General features: G+C 29.5%; 1 long non-coding RNA gene across 1 annotated transcript in view; it reads left to right on the top strand.

Annotated features, from left to right (window-relative positions):
- Positions 1-697: 697 nt before the first annotated feature.
- Positions 698-27,165, top strand: part of LOC129915612 (uncharacterized) — a 51,120-nt gene continuing 24,652 nt past the window's right edge. Inside the window, exons 1-2 of the long non-coding RNA XR_008772332.1 lie at positions 698-887; positions 952-1,298. This is a non-coding gene — a long non-coding RNA (uncharacterized LOC129915612). The remainder of the gene's footprint in view (positions 888-951; positions 1,299-27,165) is intronic.

The raw sequence follows: 27,165 nt of genomic DNA, 5'->3' as shown, positions 1-27,165 counted from the left end.
AAATCGGTGTTTAATTAATTATAAAAACAGATTTTATTTTTTTGCTCTACTTATAAAACTCCTTAAAAATAACAAAATTTAGATTTTTTCTAATTTTTTTTTGGTAAAAAGCTTCAACATAAGAGTTACTTTTACCATAAGAGCAAGTACGTGCGACCCCAGTCGTGCATTTTATTTTCAGTGCTATGATAAAATTCGAAATCAATCATAGCGTTATTTCGGTCAATCACTCATTATTATGATTTATAGGTTTAAAAAAAAAACTAATTTTGTTTAAAAAAAAATAAAATAAAGTTACTATGCCCTTTTGGACACCGAAAACCAAAATTTTAAAAAAAATTCAGTGCCACAAATTCGAAAATTTAATTTTCAAAAAAAAAAAACTTTGTTTTTTGATTTATATTTAGACAATAAAAATAATGCTTTTGCATAAAAAAACACTCATTAAAATTGAAAAAAATATTTGGCAGATAGTCCGAAATTAAAAAAAAAAAAAATGGTTCTATGGGAGGTAAAAGATCTTTCAATACGAAGATTATGAAATATTAAATATATCTACTTCTTCGCCAATGCAAATTTCGTAGGCGTTTTAAAGTTCTTGTCATAATATTTATTTCAGAACAGGACTTTTGAAAATAAACTGAATTATTTTGTTGGTCTTTACAAATTTCTTACTACAATTGTTACATACTCACTCAAACTATAATAAAAAGTACTGTGTTAAAATAAAAAACAAACATAAGTAACAAGGCAGTTAACGTTATTAAAAAAAAAAACAAATACAAATTTAAATTTAAATTATTTGATGAAAAAAAATAATTTGAGGAGATTTTCAAAGATTTTCATTTCTGTTACTTTTGCTCCAGATTCAGATGCAGTTTATTAAAGTATGTTATGGTCTCAGCTCCAAGAGAATACCAAATAAAAAAAAAAAAATTATTTCAATTCAAGAATTTAGGTACGAACCAGAACTTTTTAATGATAAATTAACGTAAAATTGGTCTACTCAAACTCGAAAAGCTTTTCACTTAATATAACATTGGAAGCGTCCAACGATCGTCAAAAAAAGCATTTTAAGAACGATTTTTTAAAATAATGAAGAAACATAGAAAATAGTCTGATCTTTGGACTGAGACTTCACCAAATCATATACATAAATGCTGTTTTTCAAAATTTTAAATGAATGCAGTTTTTCAACAATCATAATAAGAACTAAATATTTAATTGATGGCTGGATGATTCTAAAAAATCATGTTTTTTAAAACTTATGCAATGTTAGCACCTTGAAAAACACGCAGGTATGTTTGTATCTTTACAGGTATCTATAGGTGAATGCTTTAACATTTTGGGTCTATTGCATAGGTTTTAATAGTCAGTTAATACATTTTTGAAAAGCTACAATGATGCATCCAACTCAAACAGTCACTATGGCGTATGTGTACCTTTTTTTTGAAAACTTATAAAATAAAATGCACAGTTGGGTTGAAGGTAAAAGTAAAATAATAGTAACTATGTACCCTATCATAGAGGATTAAAACCAAAGAGAATGCACTAAAATCACTTACTTTAAGTGCATAATTATTGAGTTTAGACAATTTGGTTTAAATTAAGGAAGATCCAACATTATGGCAACAATTTTTTCTAGGTGTCATCCTTAATTAAAAAAAAAATGCATTGCAAACTCATTTTATTTTGCAACTTTCCCATAATACCAATGGGTAATTTTTTTGTAAAAAAAAATGACATAGCTAAACACAAAAAATGTCTTTATACTTGCGATTTAGGTACTATGGGGCAAGTTTGACATTACGATGATGGAGAATGCCAAAAAAGTGGGTCCGGCAATTCTGTCTGTGTGTCTGTCTCTATCTGGAGCTGCAGCCTAAACGAGTGAAGTGATTTTCTTCAAACTTGGTATTTAGCAGTTTTGGATGATTCCCTGGAGGGGAAATTGAAATTTTATTTTTATGACCAAAACTAACGGTACCTGCCATATAAGGGAAATAGAAAAGTTGATTTTTTTTTTCAAAAACGGCTCTTACGATATTGATTAAAATTTTTGTGTGAAGTATTACACATAAGAGCCAACTTTTGAAATAAAAAAAATATTTTTTCTACAGTTGCTAATGGTACCTGTCATAGAACGGTTTTTTTTTATTTATGAATAACTCGTACAAGACAAATCCACTTTCAACGAAAATTTGTATACAAGAGCGTTTAAGTAAAGGTAAAATTAAAATTTAAGAAAATTTTCAAAAAACACACTTTTGGGTTTTTAAAAAATATTTCAAAAATTTTTTTTCAAAAAATCAATTTTTTGAAAACGGCATGACAAAAAATCTTTAAATTTCGTTTTAATGTGTAAATTAATTATTTCTTCAAATTGGCATACCAACTTTTTTTTTGAAAAATGTTAGAAAATTTGTATTTATAAAAAAATTATTTTTTTAAAAAACGGCTCCAAAGATTTTCGAAATTTTTTTTCTAAAAATACCTTTTTATACAAGAAATAAAATGGCATACATACATGGTTTTTTGTAAAAGATCAGTAAAAGTAGGTACTCATAGTTGACGTGAAAATTTTTGTTGAATATCAGCCAAGTAATAGAGCTGTGTACATACATTTTTAAAAGATATTCTTTTATTTTTTAGATTGCTGTTAACGCAGAATTTCAGTACATCCCTATTTTCATATAAGATATCCATCATGGTAGATTAATACAAAACTCAAGTATTTGCAGTCGTCAGCTTGCTTTACCTTTTCTAGTATGATAACCATAACACATAAGTATTTTATTTACCGTCAACATTCAACCCCTGTGCAATAATGAAATCCTACTTACCAAGCCTAACTGTAATTTTCGTTCAATTTATGAATTTCCAACACGGATATCGAGAGGACAATGTAATATCCTTAAACAAAAAAAACAAAATATAATTTTGGCACTCACCCACACATGTTCGCCATTAACGCCCTTAGCCAGACGGACACAAACTTACAAACTTGTGCTTATACATCTTTAGTTCTGACCCTAAGGTGTCTATGAAAGGTAAATGGCAAACGGAAGCAAAACCTCTGCCAAAAATGGCCAAAGGTGTATAATACTGGGAGATGCGGAAAAAAAAGGCAAAAGGCACTTATCCACATGATGGGCCAAATATAAGTTTATTATTATTTTGCGACAAAAATCAACATCCCAAGGGGATGAATTTTCTGCCACACGTGGGGGTGACAACAGATGGAAAAAGCAAAAGACCATAGGTGGACAATGGACCGAGTGTGAGGAGCGTGGGTAGTCATAGTAAATAGAAGTAAATATTTTTTTTTTTTTGTTTGTTTGTTAGTCTTTATGCGGAACAACACCTCCTTGCGTGCAATAGAAGATAGCTTACGGTAACGTTCATCAGAAAGTCGCTTATTATTCAGGATCTTTTTTTTTTTTTGTTTTGTTGGTCTTCATGGGGCGAAGGTGAAATGTTTTTCCTTAGACTTGAATTGAAGTACCTAACTAAATTTCAGATCACGTTCTGTTTTATTAGTCAATCAGAATTCGTCAGTTGTTGTTGATGTGTACGGTACAGAGAGGTGATGATGACGGTATGCTTTGGGGTTAATGTATAAAGAATTCCCAATGGTGCAACCTATATGCATATTTTATTAAAGGACTTTGATGGCCAAATGTGTCTTTATCTTGTTTATATTCTACTTTCCTATATTTACCCGAAGGCTTGTATTTTAAAGAAGTCGTTTAAAAAAAAAGAAGAGATAATCATTATGTTACAGCTTACAGAAGTTAAATGCTTTGAATTACATAGTAAAATGATTACTTAGGCAACAAATAGTTTGAACTACGGCAGTCGAGGGTTGCAATTCAGTTTTTATTTCATTTTTTTTTTTTTTGACGTGATAACGTCTTATAAATCGATGAACCATGGCAGCCACCACAAAAAAGTGACGCCATTTTCTCCCGTTCCACTCTCGCACTTTCGCAGTGTGGCAAAAATTTCAATTAAAAATAAACCATTAGAGATACAAAAATCTTCTATAGCTTGTTTGAAAGATAATAACTTAAAGTTGAATAAGTTTGAAGCATTTTAAAAAATTCTATCTTTTAATAGGGTAAATAGGGGTAAAACAAAATTGTAAAAAATTGGCTATTTTCTAAACGCGACAATGTAAAGAGTTGAATTTTTTTTAATTGATAGATAAATATATTGCAAGACTTACAATGGTATCAAAAAAATTCTTAAAAATTTCAAAACCAAGTAATAATTGGTTTTCTAAAACTAAAACATAAAGTAGAGCTTTGACGAAGTAGTTATTATAGGTAGGGGAATTTTTTTTTTTGACAATTTTAAAAACGTCATTCGAATTTCTGCGTTTTGAAATATGAATTTTTGAAAAACACCTACTTATTTTGGGGTATTTTTGGGTGAGTTTTTATTTTTTTAAATTTTTCGTAGAACATTTATAGTCTATGATTGTGCGCATATATGTGCAAAAAATTGGTAATTTAAAATGATTTTTGACCGAATAACGCTAAAGACAAGTTTTTTTGTCCCAAGTTTTTTGACCGTTTTTAACCGTTTTAAATTTTTGTCTTTTTTTCTTCAACAGATTAATAAATGAAGTTTATATTGTAGATAGGTAATAGACAGGACTATATCTGTGCAAATTTTCAATCAATTTTGTATTCACAATTTTGAGATAACGGTAAACTAAACTTTATTGAGCATCCTAATAATTCACTACAAGCTACACAATCTTAAATTAAAAAACTTTAGAAATACCTTAAAACACCTGTGGAGATCTGTTGCCCATGACCAGCCACTAGTGTGGGAAGTACCGTAATCTCAGTTTGGAATTTCGACATGGTTGGCTTTAAAAAGTTCTTACTTTTTTTCTAGACATCGCAGAAATAAGATTGAAATGTCATTTGAAAGGTGAAATAATGAGCTTTCACATGATATAAAATTATTTATAGGTTGTCATTGAAAAAATTGATTCAATAGCGTGAGAAGATAAAATTATGTGTTTTTTTGCTTTTTTGATGAAAATTGATCGAGTTCAAAAAATTCATTTATTTCATAAGCAACGATTGTTTTTAATAAATTATTTTAATACTTTTTGCGCATTGCAAAAATTTAAAAATGGTTTTATTCTTAAGAAAAAATATTTAGCTTTTTAATGGTATAATGGTTATTTTAAACAAAAGCACACAACCTGTTTTCAAACGACGTTATCACGTAAAATCATAGTCCGTAAACCGACTTTACAGACAACCTCTTTTTTAATATTGATGGAACTTCGGTACGTTGTAAGAGCACTTCCTGACATAATGGGAGTTGAACTTACGTAGCTATATTTTTTGACAAGAATACTTACAGAAAGGCTTGTAAGTTCATAATTTGGAGACAAAAACGGAGCCCTGGGGTACACCAGAATATTTTGACGTGATAACGCCTTATAATCACCCCGGCTACATCCACGAAAAAAATTGACTCATTTTTTCGTTCCACCTGAGGTTATTAACAGTGTGCCATAGATTGCAATAATCATTAAATAGGGTAAATAGGGCTACAATGACATGGTCAACAAAATTTATTTTCTAAACGATAAGTTGCACAAGTTGAATTTTTTTTAATCGATATGTTAGGTACTTAAGAAAATTTCAGAAGTTATAAAACAATTCTAAAAAAATAAATAAATACCTACTGAGTTAAGAACTTTTTTTTTAACTATGCAAAATGGTAATAAATAATAACACTGGTCAACAAGGTTTTTGCCACAACAACCAAAATATACTTTTCTAGTAGTTTTTGATGTGGTGAACTCGAATCTGAAGTCAGAAAATTGTTATTGGCCTCCGTTTTTTAAATATTACCGTTAGAAAATGTCAAAAAACGTCATTTTGTCTGCTTTCGAGGTTATGTTTTTATGTGGGGTAATAAATTATGAATAAATTCGTAACGTTAGCTATAAGAACTGATTTTATTCTTTCAAAAAATGTTTAAATCTTTCCGATATCTCTTTTACTGCCCGAGATATTTAAAATTTAAATAGCGGTCTTTGAATCAGAAACAACCTCAAGTAGCACAAAAGTCTAAGATACACCAAAATATTTGGTGTATTTTTTGCACTTTCGTGATATGCATTTTGAATATAAAAAATACACCATTTTCTCGTATAAAATAAACTCCGGTGGTTAAAAAAATATACCGATTTTGGTGTATAAACGGCACTAGTGGTATATTAAATGATCTGTTTTTGGTGAAAATTATCCCTTTGAAATTGAAAAATATACAATAAATCTATGGATAAAATACACCATTTAAATTATTCTGATTTAAAATTTGAACCAAAGTTTATTTTTTATCTCAAACAGTTTGATGAATTCTAATTCACACCATTTCTTATGAAATAAATGAAAATGAATTTTTATTCACTTTCATAATATTGCCATAAGAAACCAATGGTTAAATATGATTTTGTTTGCCAAATTTTAAAACGAAACACATTCTATCTACTAATTTTAGATGCTACCCCCTCTAAAAATCGAGCGCCTCAAAAATGTCAGTGAATTAATGATTTTTTTTTTCGATTTTAAGAATCCATTTTTCAAAAATTATAATTTTTGTGTTGTTTTACATTTTTTTAAGAAAAGTTATTTTATAATGAATAGAAAAAACTAAGAATGCGGGACTATTAGGTCGATAAATATACTATTTTAATAAAATAATTAATCGCTGTCTTCTATTTTTAAATGGCGTCCATTGAAAAATATGGCGTCTCCCACATATGCATTTTGGTGAATTTTATGTCCACAGGGTGTGCTTCCTACACCAAACAGAGTGTACAAAATAAACCGTTTTGGTTGATTTCAGAATCAAATAATTTTATGCACCATTAATGGTATATTATAAAAACAACTGAATATCGGTGTATTTTTTGCACGGAATCTTAAAAAAATGTTGAAATTTTGTACAGAAAAGACAGTGGTATAATTTTTATACCACTAATTTTGAGAAATACACCATATTTTTTCAATTTTCTCAATTTTACACCAAAATTAATGAATTTACACCAATTTATACACCAGTGTGCTACTTGAGACACTGGCCAACCAAATTAAACTTTTTTTGCCACAAGAACCAAAATATACTTTTCTGAAGGTTTTTGGGTTGCTGAGCTCGAATCCACAATCAGAATAATTTTATTAGCCTTTGTTCTTGAAATATTACCGTTATAAAATGCAAAATAAAGGTTTTTTTTATAACGGTTATATTTCAAGAACGGAGGCTAATAGAATTTTTCTAATTGCGGATTTGAGTTCAGCAACTCGAAAACCTTCAGAAAAGTATATTTTGGTTCTTGTGGCAAAAATTCTGTGACCAGTGACTTATACTTAAGATTAAGTTTAGTTTCTCTTTGGCTTATTAAATGAAACTTAAGATATCTCCAGCAATAAAAGAGATATCGGGAAAAATTAAACAGTTTTTGAAAGCAGAATATCAGTTCTTATAATAACCGTTACAAATTTGTTTAGCCAAACAGCCAAAATGACGTTTTTTAGCATTGTCTAACGGTAATATTTCAAAAACGGAGGCCAATCAAATTTTTCTGACTTCTGATTCGGATTCAGCACCCCAAAAAATACTAGAAAAGTATATTTTGGTTCTTGTAGTAAAAAAAAAGTCAAATTTTGTTGACCAGTGTAATAGGTATTAAACATTTTTTTACAGAATCTTGAGTTATAACAATGGACCAATTATAAAAAAAAAAAATTAAGGGTGATATGGATACGGCCCCAGCCCCAATTTTCGATAGGTATTTTTTAAGTGGAGTGGTTTTTATTTTTAGGGATTTTCCAAAACTTCAAAAAATCTGAAGCTAACAGGAGAGGTGAGATTGATAAAACAATTTCTCAAATGATTTTTTTTACCTAAAAACGGTGCCCCAAATTTGTTGAACACATTTTTAACCATATAGGTTTTAAAAAGAAAAAAAATATTACTCATACACCACAGTGACCTTTTAAAATAAAATCTAAAAATAAGAATACCTGCGGTTTAAATTTACATACTGAAAGAAAAATGCACTTCCTATGCTTCATCTTTGGTCGGATAGAGAAAGGCATATTGGAAATAGAGTCTTTAAAAATAAAAACTGTTACGTGCCTCAAAAACCATATTTTGGGTATATGGTTTATCAATTCATACTTAAATCAAAATTTTAGAGGCTCATTTGTCAAGGCAGTTAATATTTGGTTTGGCAAGGAACGTGTTCTAGCACAAGCAAACATCATCTAATATCATCATGCAGTTGAGTAATTTTTTTTATACTTGAAGATTCCGATTAACGGGCTCAAAGCTTTTAGTTATTGGCAGGGTCAGAAACAACTTTTCTTTGCGTCACTTTATCACAGCTGCTGATTTAAAAAAAAATGCATGCAATCGTTCAATGCACTTGCAAATATCATATCATTAAAGTAGGTCTGTGTACCAAAAACGTTCTCATTAAATCAATCAAATTCTTAGAAGACATTTAAAACAACAACAAAAACATGACATTTATTCTAACACCTTACAGACAGCTTGATGACAAACAACCCAAAGGAAGCACGAGTCCCCAAAAATAAATCAAACACCTATACAAACATTAGATTCTATAACAAACAACAATGTCTAAATCCCAAAAATCACACAAAAAATAGTTTTACGTTGAAGAATTTTCAATCCAATTGTCACCTGAAAGGTGATTTTCACGCCATTTAGTTTGGTATTTGGAGCAGACACTTCATCGTCTGTACAACATGTGTATAGCACGACAAGACTATTGCTCCTATCAGTCTAAAGTAATTGTTGTGTTGTTGCATTGATGCGCACACCTTATGAGCTTGCTGACCACAAAACAGAAAATCAGATATCACACAGAAAGATTGGCGTCGGTCGTCGTCGTCGTCGAACAAAAACACCTTCAACGGAAATGGGGCTAATCGCATGAGAAACACTGTCGCCATTGTCAGTTTCTAAAGTACGACAATGAGTCTACATGCCAGTACAAGGTGGTCTTTGGTCTTCTGAGATGTTTGTTGCAGCATGCGATTTGCGATCGCATAGGCAAAATTGACTAAAACAACTTATTTGCTTTTTTTTCTGCAAAATTTCCTGGCAACAAACAGAAAGGTGAGTGATTATTTTAATTTTCTATTACAGAAGAAATGGAAGAAGACAAAAACACTTGGATCAGTTTCAAGAAAAATAAGAAAAGATTCGTATGTTTTTCGTTCCTTTTTTGAAAAGGAACTTTGCCTTAAAATATAACAACTACATGCGCCATAGAAACAGTGTCTTTATTTAAGGAATATTTGAACTTGTTGTTGTTCTGAGAAGCAAGTTTTTGCTTTGTCTAGTTTGTGGTTAATTTGTGTGATACTGAATAATGCGATCTCAGATGACATCTTGCATTAAATTACCATTTGTTTTGCGTAGATGTAACGAAGTCGTGTATGGATTTGGTGAAAGTGCTATTGCTTGCTAAGGGCTTAGAAAACAAAGAAACATGTGAAATTGAAAACTGAAAAATGAGTTTGGAACTATTTCAATTTATCATTCAAATGAAAATCTATAGGGCTTTAGAAATAAGTTGGCTTATGCCCATTAAAAAATGTCCATTATTTTAACGAAGAGACAAAAAGAAACACCCTGTAAAATTTTGAAAAACAACCCTCAAACTTCCTTGAATTTCGTTATTTTTTTCTTTTTAAAGTGTTAACAGGTGTGACAGTGATAGGTCTAAATAATTTCTCAATCGATCATTCGAAGCATCCAACTATATAATGGAATTCAAGCTAAAGGTATTTTGGCAAGCAAATGAACTGATCTGCTATCAATCAAGTTGATTGACAATGAACATGATCGACTTTAAATCATCGCATATGGACAGCGAATAGAATTTAGATTGAAGTGCGAAATCGAATTGAGAACTGGGTATACTGTCAATTAGAATGGACTGATGACATTAGGATCCTAATTATAATTGAAAGAATGGAATTACGGAAAAAATACATTGGTGGTGGTTAGATATTTTTACCTTCTTTTTGTTTTGTAAAAGCTTTCTGCTAGCTAAACAGTCTTTTTAATATAAAACATATGTGTCGCGATAGTTTCGGAAGAAATATGTTTTCCAAAATACTTGAAATTAAAGATTCTGTATTTTAGAATTTATTACAAATACCAAATGGTTGAAAAATATTACCAAAAAGTTAATAATGAGGTTTAGGATTGATCGTAGATGGATCAAAACCATAGAGCTTGAACATTTGAGTTCCAGGCATTTTTAAGTCAAAACAGCAATGAATTAAAGGTTTAAGATAATAGGTATTCATCTAGAAAATTTGCATTTGTTTTGGTATGAAAAGTTTTATTCCATATAGGTACCCCAAAAGAAAACTTCTACAACTCAAAAACTGAAATTCAGCTCTACCGCAAATATTATTATAAAATTACCTAAGGTGAGTTTTAAATAACACTGGTCTGCAAGGAAATCCTCCTTTTAATAAAACTATACTTTTCTAAAGGATTTTTGTATGCTGATTACGAATCCGAAGTCAAAATTTTAATAGCACGTCACGTTTTTTAGATATTCCCGTTAGAAAATCTCAAAAACCCATTTTTTTGCTGTTTTCGAAGAAATATTTTGGCATAATTTGATCTTTTTCAATTAAAATTGATAGGGTTTATGAAAAAACTTATTTTTTTCTTTCAAATACAGTTTCAATCTTCTCAATATCTCTTTTCTTCTCCGAGATATCCTAATTTTAGTAAGTTTAGTAGGTTTGGCATATCTTACCATAAAGAAACTGATCTCTAAAAATTCATATATCTTTCTCCCTAGAACAAAAGTATACTTTTCTAATGGATTTTATGATTTTGAACCCGAACTAAAAAAAATTTCGATCAGCTCTGGTTTTTGAGATATAGTAGTTTTTTTGAGATTTTCTAAAAAAAAAACTTGATTTTGTGATCCTTTAATGCGAATATCAAAAATCCTAACGCGATAGAATTTTTTGACTTCGGATTCTAACTCAACACCATCAAAAACTATAAAAAAATTTACTTTAGTATCTAGGAGAAACTAATCTGAAGCTTGACAAGGCAGTTTATCGAAGGGCTTATTACAAATAAGATATTTCTGAATAGAAAAATAATATATAAAATTACAAAGCACGTTAAAATTTTGTTTAATGTATTTAGTAATAGTTTTCTTTACATATCTGTCTTTTTAAATATAATAGACGTTGATATTTTACATATTCCTTAATTAAAGTGTTTTTTTCATGTATACACCGAAAAAAAATTTGATAATAACAGCTATCAAATTAACATTTTTCAGTGACAAAAGTCGTCCAACAATTAAAATATTAATTTTGATATTTTATCATATCATTTTGACATTATTAATTTCAGGTGGGATAGTGAAAATTTCACTTTGACAATTAAATTATCAGTGTTGTTTAGATTTTACGTTTTAGTTTATTATAATGAAACCTATTTCTTTCATGATGTTGGATTTTCGTCTCCAGTTGTGTTATTAATCGAATGAAATAAATAAATAAAATAAAATATGATAGATTAAATATTTAAATGGTTATTTTATTATAACTCAGTCTTTTAATACAACTTAATTTTAAAGTTATGGCAACGCGTTTCGGAATTAACATTCCATCTTCGGGCCTCCAAACAACATAAATCAGTTTGGAAGCCCGAAGATTTAATGTTAATTCCGAAACGCGTTGCCATAATTTTAAAACTAAGTTGTATTAAAAGACTGAGTTATAATAAAATAACCATTTAAATATTTAATCTATCATATTTTATTGTATTTTATTTTATTTTATTTTATTTTATTTTATTTTATTTTATTTTATTTTATTTTATTTTATTTTATTTTATTTTATTTTATTTTATTTTATTTTATTTTATTTTATTTTATTTTATTTTATTTTATTTTATTTTATTTTATTTTATTTTATTTTATTTTATTTTATTTTATTTTATTTTATTTTATTTTATTTTATTTTATTTATTTTTATTTTATTTTATTTTATTTTATTTTATTTTATTTTATTTTATTTTATTTTATTTTATTTTATTTTATTTTATTTTATTTTATTTTATTTTATTTTATTTTATTTTATTTTATTTTATTTTATTTTATTTTATTTTATTTTATTTTATTTTATTTTATTTTATTTTATTTTATTTTATTTTATTTTATTTTATTTTATTTTATTTTATTTTATTTTATTTTATTTTATTTTATTTTATTTTATTTTATTTTATTTTATTTTATTTTATTTTATTTTATTTTATTTTATTTTATTTTATTTTATTTTATTTTATTTTATTTTATTTTATTTTATTTTATTTTATTTAATTTTATTTTATTTTATTTTATTTATTTATTTCATTCTATTTCTTTCCTTTTCATTTTTATTATTTTTATTATTTTAAGAATTTTCTTTCTTTTTTCAAAACATTACTAAAAGTGAATATTCTTTACAAAATAATGGTGATATTATTTTTTCTATTAGGTATAGGTGATATAATTGTTTTGTTATTTTCTCCCAAACTATGTGAAGTAAAATCTTAGTGCCGATCAAATTTTCTCAGTAAATCATACATTTTACTTCGAAAAAACACAAAGCGCCTTTAAATTAGTACACATTAAGAATTTTTTATTTAATATTTTTCAATAATTTGGAATGAGAAATTGATATGAAAAAATGATAGTAAAATATCAAAAAAAATTTCCAAAATGTAACATTTAAATATCATCCTAATAATAAAAATGTTGTTTTAACATTTTAAATATCATAAAACACATTTTATAGAGCATTTTTGGCTGATATTTAAAAAATGTTAAATTGATATTGGTTTTTTTTACGGTGTATTTACTAAGAACTTCAGGATTTCGATATTTTTGCTGTTTTTGTCAATTAGTATCTTAAAACGTGTTTAAACTCTTCTTAATGAATGCAAATTTGGTGTCATTTTATGAGAAATAAATCCTCAAAATTTGAGCTTAATATGAATAATAGTTTTATTTTTGTACAAGGTCAACCGAATCTAAAATTGTTATTTTCTAATATCTACTCATATTTAAAAAAAAAATCATTTAAAAAAAATGGTACGTGCTAGAATTTTTCTGAAACCAGATTTAGATTCAGGAAAGTCAAATCGTTCATAATTTCAAAAAATTATTTAAAGGAGAAAAAAAAATCATGTGTGCAATTCACACGTGGTTGAAGTGAAACCTTAAAAATCATTTTAAAAAAATCGAAAAAATGTAACTTTTTTTGTATTCCATAACTTTTTTTATATGACAACCTACAATAAATTTTATACCATCTGAAAGCTTATTGTTTCAGCTCAAAATATTTATATCGACCATGTCTGTACAACATCTACAAAAAGAGCTAGAATTTTTTTAACCCAATTAGTTTTCATAAAAAAAGCAAAAAAATCAATGTCTTTTCTCTCCTAACGCCATTAAATCCATTTTTTTAAAGACAACTATTTATATCATTATTATTTCACCTTTTATATGACGCTTCAATCATATTTCTACCATTTGTACAAAAAAAAGTAAGATTTTTTTAAAGCAAAAAACTGAGATTACGGTACTTCCTCTACTGCTGGCTGGTCTGGTAATCGGCAACAAATCTTCACAGGTGTTTTGAGGTATTTTTCAAGTTTTTCAATTAAAGATTATATAACTTGTAGAGCACGTACCGTTATGTGTGATATATTAAATGAAAGGTAATATTATCAGTATGCGTATTGAATAATTTAGTGATAAATAATAAATTTGTTATGTGCTCTAGATCAAAAGATATAACGTCTTTTTTCACCGTTATCTCAGAATTTTGAATATGAAATTAATTGAAATTTTGCACAATTATAATTTATTTAATTACCTTTCTACTGTATAAATTTCATTCATCTATCTATTAAAACAAAAAAGTTATGATCAATTGATTTTTCGTGTCGCTTTTTCGTTTCATTTTGTTTCAAATCACTACGATACTAAAGAAGTTTTCACTTCAAAAAGATAAATTTTGCAGACCAGTGTAGTAAGAAACTAGAAATTTCAACCTCCATGATGATAACCTAGGTATATTACGAAAGAGGAAAAAAACGATTGTATCGCAACAAATGACCGGAAATAAGATTGGGGTGAAAATTTTTTTTTTTTCGATTTTTATAACAATTAAGAACAAAATTAATTTATAAACGAATTCAGGCAAGTTTTTTTAAAATAACGAATTAATGAGCAACCAAATCAAAATTGCTTTAATACAATTTATTTTCAATGCATGTCTTATCTCTGCCTTACCTTTTCTCTAAAGAAGGAATATATTTTAATAATATCTTCTTTCATCTTCATGGAACATCCCTCGTAAGGATATGGAATCTTTAAGATGCATAAAGCAAAGTTGCAAAGAAAAAAAAATTAATAAAACAAAAACAATATTTGAAATTAAAGAATAACACGGACAAAGGATCATAATCTAATTTCATGTTTCAAAGGATTTTTTTTATGAATACAAATTAAAAAAAATTGATTTTTCTTTAATTCTCTAAGAATAGCAAGGAAGTAGTTTTCTATTAAAAGAAAAGGGTATTTTCTTCGTAGAAATAAACACTTTGGAAAACCAAATATTTAAATTTTCAAACCATTTTTCGTAAAATATTTTTATTTGAATAAATTTGATTTTTTTGGACACCTATATGACTTGAAGCCATCCAACGCACACGTTAAGAATGTGTCAATAGTCTCAAAGTTCAAAGACAACATCAATATTTATGCTAATCGGTCGAGTATAATTTTGCACAAAATATGCCACCGTGATTATGCAAACACATATCCAGCTGACGGTTGATTTTTATTTTTTTTTGTCATTTTATTCACTAGGTATATACAATATAATACATATATTTATGCATTACATATATAATAAAAATACATTTTTAGAAAGACCATTTACACGGCGCTGCTGCTGCTGTGTGCTTTCAATCTCGCACTCACTAAAGTATGCTTTTTACAACTTCAACCAAATGGTCCTCCTGTCAGGACATTGAGCGGATATCTACTCCTTCTCTTTTTTTTTAGCTTAGATTGCGTTTGCCATCTCCTCCGTATTCACCCTCGTCCACCTAGAAAGAAAACAAATTCGCACCACCACCGAACTGAAGACTGGAAGACCGGTGGGTGATTTCTTCTGCGAATATAAAATCCTTTAATAGAAATCGTGTCGCAGAATTTTAATGCGAGGATTACGATTTGAAAAATGCGTACGGGTGTTATGTGTCCGTCCAAGGAAGCACCTCGAATTTCCATTTGTTGTTTGTGGGTTGAGTGGAAAAATGAATACCAAAAATGGTAAAGTTCATGATCGTATGTGGATGTTTACAAAGTGTTATATGTTTTTTTTGGTTGCTTGCTTGCTACTTGGTTATGCATCTTTGGGGTTTTTGGGATCTCACGAAAAAATTTCGATTTGATATAAATCCAAAAATATATTTGCCTTCCTTAACCATTACCAATGATTTTACTGTCGGTTTTTTTTACTTGAATACACAATTTCAATAACTTTTTGAAATAAATATTTTAAGTGATTCCTTGAAGTAAGTCCTTAACAACAGGAAATGCACCTTAAACATAACAATTTATAGGTTTTCCTATTTTTCAAAGTACACAATATTTCCATAGAAATGAAATAAATATTTTCGAAGAAAGTTGCATTCTTGCCAACCATAACCATACACGAAAACCACATGCAACAAATTGTTACATCTCATTTTTAATGACCTCAGGAATGTGTGCAGTCGCAACATAAATAAATATTTGCAACACTTAAAGTGTCACAATTTAGAGCCAGTTTTGTCTGAGGTGAAGTAGTCTGAGTTTTTTTTTGAGAACGAAAAACACCTACAACTGCTATAAAGGAGAGAAAAACTGACAATCAAAAAGAAGTGACGCGGACGGCCAAGCCGTCACAAATGTGATATTCCTCTAGGTTTTGCAAAAGGATGATTGATGGTGTAACAAAATGGCTAATTACAAAGTTGTATCTCGCTATGATGTGTATGCAAAATGCAATGCTTTTCGGTACTCAGAAAAAAAGATATGTATGTACGAAGTATAGATGCGAGGGATTTCTGGTAGACCTGAACATCTGCTAAGTCAAAGCTGTGCGGTGGCGTGTATATGGGGAACGCATACTTTTCATGGAAATTCGTTTTGACGTTGAGATTTACTTTGATGAATATGTTCAAGTGATTTTTTGTGTTTGTTGTATTAGGGAAAATACCTTTACGGAATATTTTTGCCTGTCACAAATTTTCTGGAAGAAATTTGTTGCAGTTTGGAGAATTTGGTTGAAGTACCTACCTAATTTATCTCAAACTTTATGTTTACTTCATTAAGAGCATTTATTGTTGTGTTGTGATTTAATCCTTAAAGAAGGAATTTGTTGCATAGGCATTTTGTTTTCTTAGAAACTGTTTTTTAGCCCGAAATCAAACCAAAGTGTGAATAAACATACCGAATTTGAAAGAGTTAAATGAGGACTTATTTTTAAACACTAAACAGGTCATCAGTACAAATATTTTAACGGCCGGTTTAGGGCTTCTCGTGGTGAGGAGTGTTAAAGGTGGGTATCCCCCATTAATCCATCTACGGGACATCAGCTCAAACATAACTCAACAATAATAAACTCGTCAAAATAAAAACATTTAGAAAAATAATGGAAATACAATTCCGCTCATTTACTTGAATGCTGTCATAACTGAAAAATCACGAATTTTGAGTTAGAAATGCAAAAGTTATTGGAATAAAGTTAACTTTAGTCTTACAAAAAGTCATCTCTTAGCTTCAATAACTGACGGAAACTAGAAAGTAGCTTTTTACATACAAAAATCGATCGATACTAAATGTTTCAGGAAAAACAAACAGTTTTTTTGAGTCATGACTTATGACAGATTTCAATTTTTGAAACTGTTCTTATTTAAAGATAATTCAGCCTTGCCAACATAATATAAAATGTATGGTTTTAGTAAAAACATAAAATTCATAAGCTCAAGAATTTTAAAATTGTATATTTTTTTCGACATTTTTTTTCGAGATTTTTATCATACTTTGATCTAAAAAATGTCAATTTTGATAATTTTTTGAAACAATATTAAGTTTTAATCAAATGACTTAGGGTAAGGTGGTATAAGAGCAGTGGCGTAGCTACCGCTGTATCAGCTGTATCCATGTAACAGGGCCCCCGAGATATAGGGGCCCCCAAAAAATTGTGTATTAAAAATTTTCTGATAACCAGTTTTTGTACATTGTGTCTTTGAGATAGATTTTTTTGTGTCTCAAAAAAATAATGTAAGTAACATTTTACAAACCTACGATTATTGTGTTTGAAATAATTATAAATCTTGTTTCCAAACTCCTTCAGAATCAGAATGAACATAATGACTAAGAGAAAGAAAGAATTTTCTTTTGGGAAGTGAGACATGTTTTTAAAAGTAAAAGCAGGAACATAACATGAGTTGGCAGAAGTAATTAAGTAAGAATTTCAAATTCGGAATCGTATTTTAAAGTCAACGCTTACTATTGCCGCCTAGATATTTCGATGGGTCAAAATCAAAAATGATTTTAGTGCCTTCGTGACCTGAATATTGTGTTCGACACATTAGAAGCAGATAAACTATTTCCGTTGATTTAATAAAACAAGGATCAACAAAATTGGTAGAAAAAACCTCCTGTTTTTAATTTTTTTTTGTCAGTAATTGTAGCTTTTACGATGCGAATTTTTAGCTCAAATCTTTTTGAAATATTTAAGGTTTTATAAATTCAAGTTAGAGCTCAAAAGTAAGCTTTCATAATACAAAAAAACTCAAAATTCTAAAAATTTTTACACCGAGATTAATCGCTTACATCCCCGATTTTGTAGAAAACTATCCGAGCTACAAAATCGATGTTTTAGCATTTCATCTGGATCTCAAATTCAAATTTCTACCAAAACAATTTTTTTTAATTTCGCATTTTTTGGACTTTGAAGGGTGTCTTTTGAGCTAACTTTTATTAACAAAAACATTTTATGCAACAAATTCTCATTTAACTAGCTTCAATTTCTGGGGAAATGTTTTTTTTATTCCGCCATAAGGCTAAATTATTGGTTATCGAAGTGTATATTCTTGTTTAAAATTTATCTGAGGTTTGTTGACCCTTCCGGTTACCAGGACAGCTGAAAAATCATTTTTCAAGCCAAAATAAAAAAATATCTCATAACATCTATGGGACATTGATGGTTATCGGACTTATCGATTTTATCCATAAAAGCGAAAAATCTTGAACTTGTTCAGCTATGGAAGATTTAATCAGCGAATTTGCTGAAAGACAAGGAAAGTACTACTTTGAAAAGTTTTGGTGCAATGAAAATTATTGAACTAAGTGTTTTAGTTTAAAAAAAAAGCTTGTTAAGCTGTGTCCAATAGCCCAGTAAGAGTAGATGAAAAATTTTCAAAGAAAGGAACAAATTTGTAACAGGCTGATTTTTGGTATACAGCTTGGTATTAGGATGTTTTACAATTTGTGAAAAGTCCTGAAGTTTCCTTTGTCTGCTAGTCTTGTTATAAGGGGTCAAAGCTCATACATTTTTTATTTAAAAAAACTGTAAGTTTTAGACAAAAATTACGTTCTACAAAATTGTAGCTGAGGTTATTTTATAAAAAATTGTCTTATAAAGTTTTCTTTGTATCACCTACCGTTTAGAAATAACAACATGTGAAACTATCCCATGTAATTTGATTAAAATAACAAATGTAAAATATCAAGAAAAACATATGAGAGTTTGGAGTGATATAATTTCTAAACGGTGCGTGATACAAGAAAACTTTATACAGCATTTTTTTGTTAAATAACCTCAGCTACAATTTTGCGGAACATAATTTTTGTCTAAAACCTACCGTTTTAAAAATAAAAAATGCTGTGACCTTTGATTCCTTATAATGGGACTATAGGACAGACGAAACTTCAGGACTTTCCACAGATTGTAAAATACCCTAACACCAAGCTGTATACAAAAAATTAGCCTGTTACAAATTTTTTCCTTGAAAAAATCTATTTCTCCGTTGCTATAAGTCTGAGATGGAAGGGCCCCCAAAAAAATTTGGATACAGGGCCCCCAAAGGGCTAGCTACGCCACTGTATAAGAGTGCGCATTTTAGACAAAACACCAAATAAAACAATGACAAAAAGACTTTAACTACTTTTTTTTATATATAGTTCTTAGTTTATAATCAAAGCAACGAAAAAAACTTAAAACTGGTAACAAAAAAGTATTAATTCAAAAGTTATAAACAAAATACCACGTTAGGTCATTGGCGCACTCTTATACCATACATACTATTGTGTAAGAGTGCGCGGCTTAGTTTGTAAGAGTGCGCACCTGCGTACAGGTGTAAGTTCGCACAAAAGTCGCAAATATCTGTAAATAAACAGAGTATTTTTCAACCCGCATCACTCCTTGCATGAGGAACAATCAATTTAGTCTTCAATTAATGGTTCCGAAAAAATTTCAATATTTCCTAGTTACTTTCATTCGCTTGTTTTTTGTAAAACTTGTATTTGGTTTCTTTTTGGTTGAAATTGCTTTTTCTAGCTGCTGTTTGCTGGTATAGGGACAAATGCCAGTTATTTTGAAGCCTTAGATAGCATTTACTGCTCTTATAACCAGCACACTCTTATACATCATCATGGTGCGCACTCTTACACGTTCAGACATATAATCGAAGAATATATATGTATTTCACAATGTAGGGGAAGGTGGCCTAAAATGGCCCCCCTAAGGAAAATGTCCTATATCTCGAAAAACAGTAGCATTTAAACTTAAATGCTATATACTTTTCAAAGTTTAATATATTACTCTCACATTTTTTTCATTTGCGAGTTGAAAAAGTTCCAAAAAGTATTTAATTTTTTTAATTTTCAAGACGTCTACAAATTTCACTGATCAAATTTACCCGGGTAAAATGGCACACTGTCCAAACATACGTGATTTTAAATGCAAAATTGAATCAAAGGGCTTCCTTTCCATTTCTTTGGAACAAGTGGTGCTTAATCCCCCCAGATCTTTCATCGAGTCATTCAAAACCCAGTTCATGTTGGTTGCTCGTCTCTTTTTTGTAGTTTTTGCAACTTTGAGTGTTTGGAAGCCTTTTTCTAGGTTTTTGACGGAATCAAGGGCTTTCCTCAGTCCAGGACTTCCTCTCTGTACATCGTTCATAAATAGCAACTATTTTCACTTTAAAAAAATGAAAATGTGAAAAAAAAATTTAAAATGACATGTGAAATAGGTATGCCATTTTACCCGAGCACTAAGTAGGCCATTTTGCCCATTTTGAGTTTTTTCAATTTAAAATTTAAAAATTTAAAATCGTTTTAAACCAACTTATTTCAGTTAATTAATAAGAAATACTTCATGCGTACACACATTAACTTTTTTTCCAAAATACAATGTTTTTTATACTTTTTTTTTTGCAAAAAAAAATTTCACAAAATTTTAACGAGTGTACTTTTTGATGTGGATAGAGACAGTTTGGCCTGTCAAATTTCAAATAATGGCTTGAAGTTCCTGAAATTTCGTATATGTTGGTTTTGCCAGATAAACTAAAGAGTCGCGTTCATAAGACTTTCTAATTATTTTCGATTCTACGATATCTAGCAAGGGGGCCATTTTACCTTGGGGTGCCATTTTAGGCCAATTTCCCCTACTTTATGACCAATCTTACGTGTTCCTCAAATGTTTCTTTTTGTCGACTTTTCAATGTCCGATACTTTGTTTATTGTTATTTTTTGTTGTTAAGCGGAAAATTTAATTTGTTTGGCAAGAAAAATTGGAAAAAAAGTGCTAAAAAACTTAAACTTAACTAGCACCTCTGTTTACAAACACATTTGCATGAAATTTTGACAGCAGATCAAACTCATTTAGATCTTTCCAAAATAAGTGCATTCAGTCTTATATTTCCTTTCAAACCGTAGAAAATCGCTTTGCGCACTCTTATCAACCGCGCATTCTTATACCATCCTACCCTATTTGAAAATTGACGAGGCTAGAGTATTTGCAATGTTTGAATATATAAAAAACAGTTTTTGTCCCTAAATCCAGATTTTGGGGGTATTTTGAAAAACAAAGTATGCAGTTTAAATATATTGAATATGACCTACAAAACTTGTTACAAGGTCAGAAAAAATATACCTATTCAAATTTCGTTTTTTTGTTTGACAGTGTATTGAATTTAAAAATCATTTATTCTTCTAAAATACACAGGAGCCAAAAACTAAGTTAAATAAAAATATGGCTGATACGTGTCAAGTTATTTTCTTTTTTCTCTCTAATAACATAGGTAAACTTTATTTCAAATACCTTCGTTGCTGATTTTTGGTGAATTCGCTATTTCTCAAACATCGAATTTCACGGTTTTGACTTTTAAACGTCCATACCTCGAGTTACAAATTTTATAGATTTTTGTTTGTATGTGTGACTTTTATTTATTAATAATATCTTATAGATTCCAGTATCACATTTTTTTTCTACCACTTTTTGTTAAGGAAATAGCTTTTTGGCATTTTTCTAAATTAACCTCAGTTTACCCCACAAAAATTTCAAATTTCTAAAAATCCTGAATATTCAAATTTTTAAATTTTAATTTTCTTTAATATAATACTTTTTTTACACCTCTAAGACCATATACCTAAGCAGGGTGGAGTTTTTGAGAAAACTCAGAAAATGAACTTTAAAGCGTGGCAACCGTACGCCTTGACAGGATGTCACCAGGCAACCCATGTTCAAACTGTTTCTTTAGACACTATCTACAAGAAAATATAACTCACAACTGGTATAACGATGAGGGTAGGTTGTCCTTGGCGGGATCTAAGTATTGATGGTTTTTGAAAATAAATGAAATAATTTTTTTTTTTTTGGAATACAACCGCTTAGTCTCAGATTCCAAATAAACTAAAATTTCCAAAAGTAAGATTTCTAATCACTTATCAATTAGAGCTCTTTCTGATTTTCTTATTACCTCTTCCTTCAATTGAATCAAAAGGGTTAACATGTCACATTTGTGTAATTCAACTAATGGTTTTCAGAAATTGTAATCGAATAAACTTGGTTGTTTGAAATACAGTTTCATCCATATGTTTCCTTTTTCTGACCCTTAACAAAGATTATCTCTTCTTATCCTGTTTATAGAACCCCCCTTTTTCTCTATATGACCATTTTCGATGGATACTCATTGAGTTCGCCTTCTGCGAAACTTTCACCTCTATAATTTAATTTGTAACACTTTCACCAACTAACCAAAAGATGTATCCTTTTATCTGTATCTGAAAAGACCATTCGACCACAAGTCCATTAAAACACATGCACCGCACTACCAAACCAGTCAGCCCGACAGCCCCCTTTGCCATATGGTTTATCATGTGGTCGACTGCGAATTAAATGTGATACCTACCTCTCTCCATGAACCAAAAAGTCTTGTGATGTTGTTGAAGCTATATTCTAGAATCTAGAACATATGCGGAGCCATCAGCTAGCAAGCATATAGAGGTATTGAAAATGTGCGGTTAAGTGAACTCCTGCTGATAACAACATTCTCTTCGCCATTTGTACCGGAAATAAACTTTTTGTTTTTTCTTTTTTTTCTGTTTTGTTTTGTCAGGACTTGTGCAGGAGTAAAAACTTTTTGTGTATAGAACTTAAAACAAATAAGGATATTTGTTGCACACACATCAAGGATATAGCTCACAGTGTGTGGGTGCTAAAGTCATTAGGTGATAAAAGCATAGGTGAAAAGGAATATTAAATTACAACCGATATCTCTCTATAGAATTGTTTTGTCTATTTGCCCAAAAAAAAGTTACCCTAGTTGTTGTGTGTATCCTTGTATCCGCTTATTTGCCCCCCAAAAATGACTCAGGAGGACTTTTGGACTATAAAGGACCAAAAAGTGATAAGTTCTAAACAGAGAAAGTTTAATGAATTTAGGACTAAAGTTTTCAGCAAATTAGATTTATATCCTTTATTCCTCTCTCTCTGCAGGGTTTCTAAGAAACAAACACGAACTAAATGGAAAGTGAATATAGGTACATAATGGTAGCACGTAAATAGGGTCGAAACAGGTGGAAGAGTAACTTTAAGGCCGAAACGAATAAAAAAACAACTGAAATTCAATTTCGACAAAAAACCTCTAGACCTTACTTAATGCCAAATTCCATAACATAATTAAATCCTCACAGTGATAAGTTTTTAAAGTCCAATCTGTTCCCTTTCGGCCGACCTTAATTGCAGGGATTCAGTCTTGATAATCTTCTGGACACTCATTACCAGTAGCCATTTTCTGTGTAGATACTTACCGTCATCGTGCGTCGTTGTCGAAACAAATAAATTCAAATAATAGTGTGAGAATGTCGCCATCATCAACAAGAACGACTCCGAGAGACTATATTCTAATGCTTATAGAAACCTGATCCTTGACCCTTTTTTTGTGTCCTTACACACCGGTGGTCAAATTCCATACGGCGTTTGCATATCAAAAGGTGGATTTACAGGATATCCCATCCCTCTATTGTCCTGTTCGTTCATTTTATAAAATTTTCATTTGCTTCAGATTAATTTTGAAATTTTCTGGGAAATTAATTTTTGGGATTTTATAAGAATGTGTCTTATGGTAATAGCGGGTGTCGTGCGTCGTCATTTCGTTTCGTTCTGTTTTGTTGTACGTTGTTATTCAAGTTGGTCGTCCTTTTTGCTAATGAAATGTGAATCCTAATGAAATGTGAATTTACCCAAAATTAGGTGTTCATAGTTCTCGCTTTTGGTTTATATGGGCTGCATGCAAAAAGAAAAGGGTTAAAATAAATGTGATGTCGTTGTGAAGGGTTAAGCGTGTGCCCAGAAGGTATACCTAACATATATTTAGTAAACCGGTATTAAAATATTTTTGGTTTTGACAAATGGTAAGGGTATTTAATGCCAACTTTGTTATTCCATATGCAAGAATATTTTGAATTTAATACCTTTAAGAAGTAATTTTAAGATTCTGGTTTTTAGGCTTTTACATTTTGAAAGACATATAGACGAAAAATCATCAAAAAAGACACCTATAGTGCAATAAAATTTTTAACCCACATCCAAATCAAACGATTTTCTTGAGCCAAATTTATTGTATATAGACAAGGACACGTATTTTCGTAGTTTTACTGCATCCCACATTCACACCATCTTGTTGGTATTCGTTGAATTAATACTAAATAAACACCTAGCTAAATTAACTTTAACGACCAATTAAAGGAAATTTAATCAGATAATCTGTTTGATTTTAAAATATTTTTCAAAAACGTATCAAAGGATTGACATTTTTGTTGTTTCGGGTTATAAATTGCTCGCTTTTTTTTAATGCATGTACCTACATAAAAATCATTATTTAACTGGAATATTAAATAAAAGGAAAATCTGTATGTGCATTTTGCATTGGATGTTTGAAGATTCTTTAAAACAATGTATGGATTTAAAAAAGCAGTTTTTGGCATTGAATATCATCATTAGAGTACCTTTTCTTCTCTGCTAAGAAATTTTAAATGATAAATGTCTTCAGATTAAATAGTTGCCAGTCATAAAATCAATTATCTCACGAATAATATCAATCAGTATGAAGTCTCAGTCCCAGCAACTTATCTAAGTGACAAACTTTCAAATTACTGCCAACTAATTTAATTAGGTCTTTTCCAACAATTCATCCACCACACCGTTTGAATAAAGCTCAATATACCTGAATCAGCAGGGGATCGGATTGCAAATTGAAGACTTTAATAAGATGCTGAAAGTCCTTCAAACTCCACAATAATAATGACGATGACAAAGAAAATAACTACCCACACCAAATCATCATTCCATATACATACCTCGACTTGAAAACTCCTCCGGTGTTTTTCATCGTTAAAATCACGATTTTCACTTTAGCCGTATATTTACACAATGACAAGGTAATTTGCATTTTCGGTCTCATTAATCTTAATAAAGTCACGAAATACTTTTCGGTGTTCGTTGGCGCCATTGAATCACTCTCAGTTTGGATGAAATGTCTTAATCGGAAATCAGAACGTTGACGATAGGATGATGATGATGATGATGTTACTAACGGTAACTTGAACTACTTATTTCCAAACATATACTCGTTAGAACACATTGTATAAAGGCAAGAAGTTGGAATATTCAACAACAACAGCACACAAAATTGCTCTATCATCTAATTCCTTAGAAAAGGAGCAAACGTGTACTCGTGAACACAAAAGTTTAAGCTCAATGACAAGCTGAAAATAATATTTCTAAAAGATATACATATGCTAGGTGGTTGCAGGTTAAAATGAAGGTATTAGGAGATGATGTGTGTCGAGAAAGTTTTAGAAAGTTATTTTTCTCCTAAAAAGCGATTTATTATGATCTGTCAAAAATAATTTTAAAGAACAGCTTTGAGTTTGAAAGTATTTTTGAAGGGAAGTTATCTAAAATATTGAATGTGAAATTAAATTGTGTGGTTCATTACTTCTTCGTAGATGGAACAATATGCAATTTTTTGTTATTAAAAAAAAAGTCTTCTACCTATTCCAATAGAGAATAGTAAAAATATTTCTTTCTTCTCTTGTTAGCATTACTCTGAACCAGAAATTACTGGAAATACACTGAAAAAAGTATTATTCTTAAAAACTATGAATCTCGTTCATAAACCAAAATTCATACATTTTTAAGAAAAATTCATTAAATTTAAGCAAAAATTCTTTAAAAAAAAGTTTAGTTTTAAGAAAGATTCATAAAATTTAAGAATCAGTTTTCATAAAATTTTCCTAAGGAAAATTTTTTTATGAATTTTTTTTAAGAACAAATACAAAGGTTTATGAATAAATTCATAAACTTCTAGCTCCAATTTGAAAGAATATTTTGCTGAATCTTAGAATCTGGACATACTTTTATGAATGAAATTTACTATTATTTTCCATTCAGTTGCATTTTGAGTTAAAATAATTTTTAAAATTGACTTTTTTCCCTTCTAAAATTGAAAAAAAATCTATTTTCGCAATTACATTTGTAAGAAGTTCATAAATTTTGTGTTTTTAAGTATTTTTTCTTAGAATTAATTCATTTTTTCTTAAAATGAATGTATTTTTTCATTAATCAAAAAACAAGGAATATTTTACCGTTATCCTGTATTCGGTATTAAGAACTTATTCTTAAAATTTAAGAATTTGTTCATACTTTTTATGTTCGAAATTCATATTTTTCCAAAATTTAAGAATTAATTCATTAAACATAGGCGGATCCAGGGGGGGGGGGCACGGGGGCACGTGCCCCCCCCCAGAACTTAAAGTTCATACTTAAAGGAAATCAAACTATAAGAGTTTTAAAAATATATGAATAATAACAGAAAGAACTTGAGTGAAACTCTTGTCTATTTCTGGCTGAAAATGCGAATTTTGTTGATTGTTGCATTCCTTTCCCATGAATAGCTCCACCTCACAAATAAATAAACGGCTATTTGTTAGGTACACACGAATTTTTTTTTTTTCGATTTAAAAAAAAAGTGAATTTTCAAAGTGATTTTGGTGAAAAATTTTGATATGGACATCGAATGACATTGAATGATATAAAAAAAATAATTGTATATGCAACTCTATTTTTTCATACATTAGTGTTTTTAAAATAGCGGAACACGTCACAAAATTGCATAAACTATATATTATAGAACTGCTGGATATGTAGAACAAACTTGCATTTCAGAAGTTTGCCCAAGTTTGCACCCCGAAAATAAAGACCCCTTGAAAAAAACTCCTCAAAAGCGACCCTTACTTATAGATTTTTATAAATTTCTCCAGGGATACCTCTAAAAATATGTAAAAATAATAGTGTTCCAAATTTCAAAAAAATCGGTGCAGTAGTTTTGAAGTTATGAGGAGCACCGGCGTTGAAAACATTAGTTGTGGGGATAACGATTTAAAGTTTTGAACTCTGAACTAAAAGACTAAAACGTTCCTAAGGGAAGTAT

This window comes from Episyrphus balteatus, chromosome 3, assembly GCF_945859705.1.
Source record: "Episyrphus balteatus chromosome 3, idEpiBalt1.1, whole genome shotgun sequence".
Classification (NCBI taxonomy): domain Eukaryota; kingdom Metazoa; phylum Arthropoda; class Insecta; order Diptera; family Syrphidae; genus Episyrphus; species Episyrphus balteatus.
This window is presented reverse-complemented; position numbering and strand designations above follow the sequence as displayed.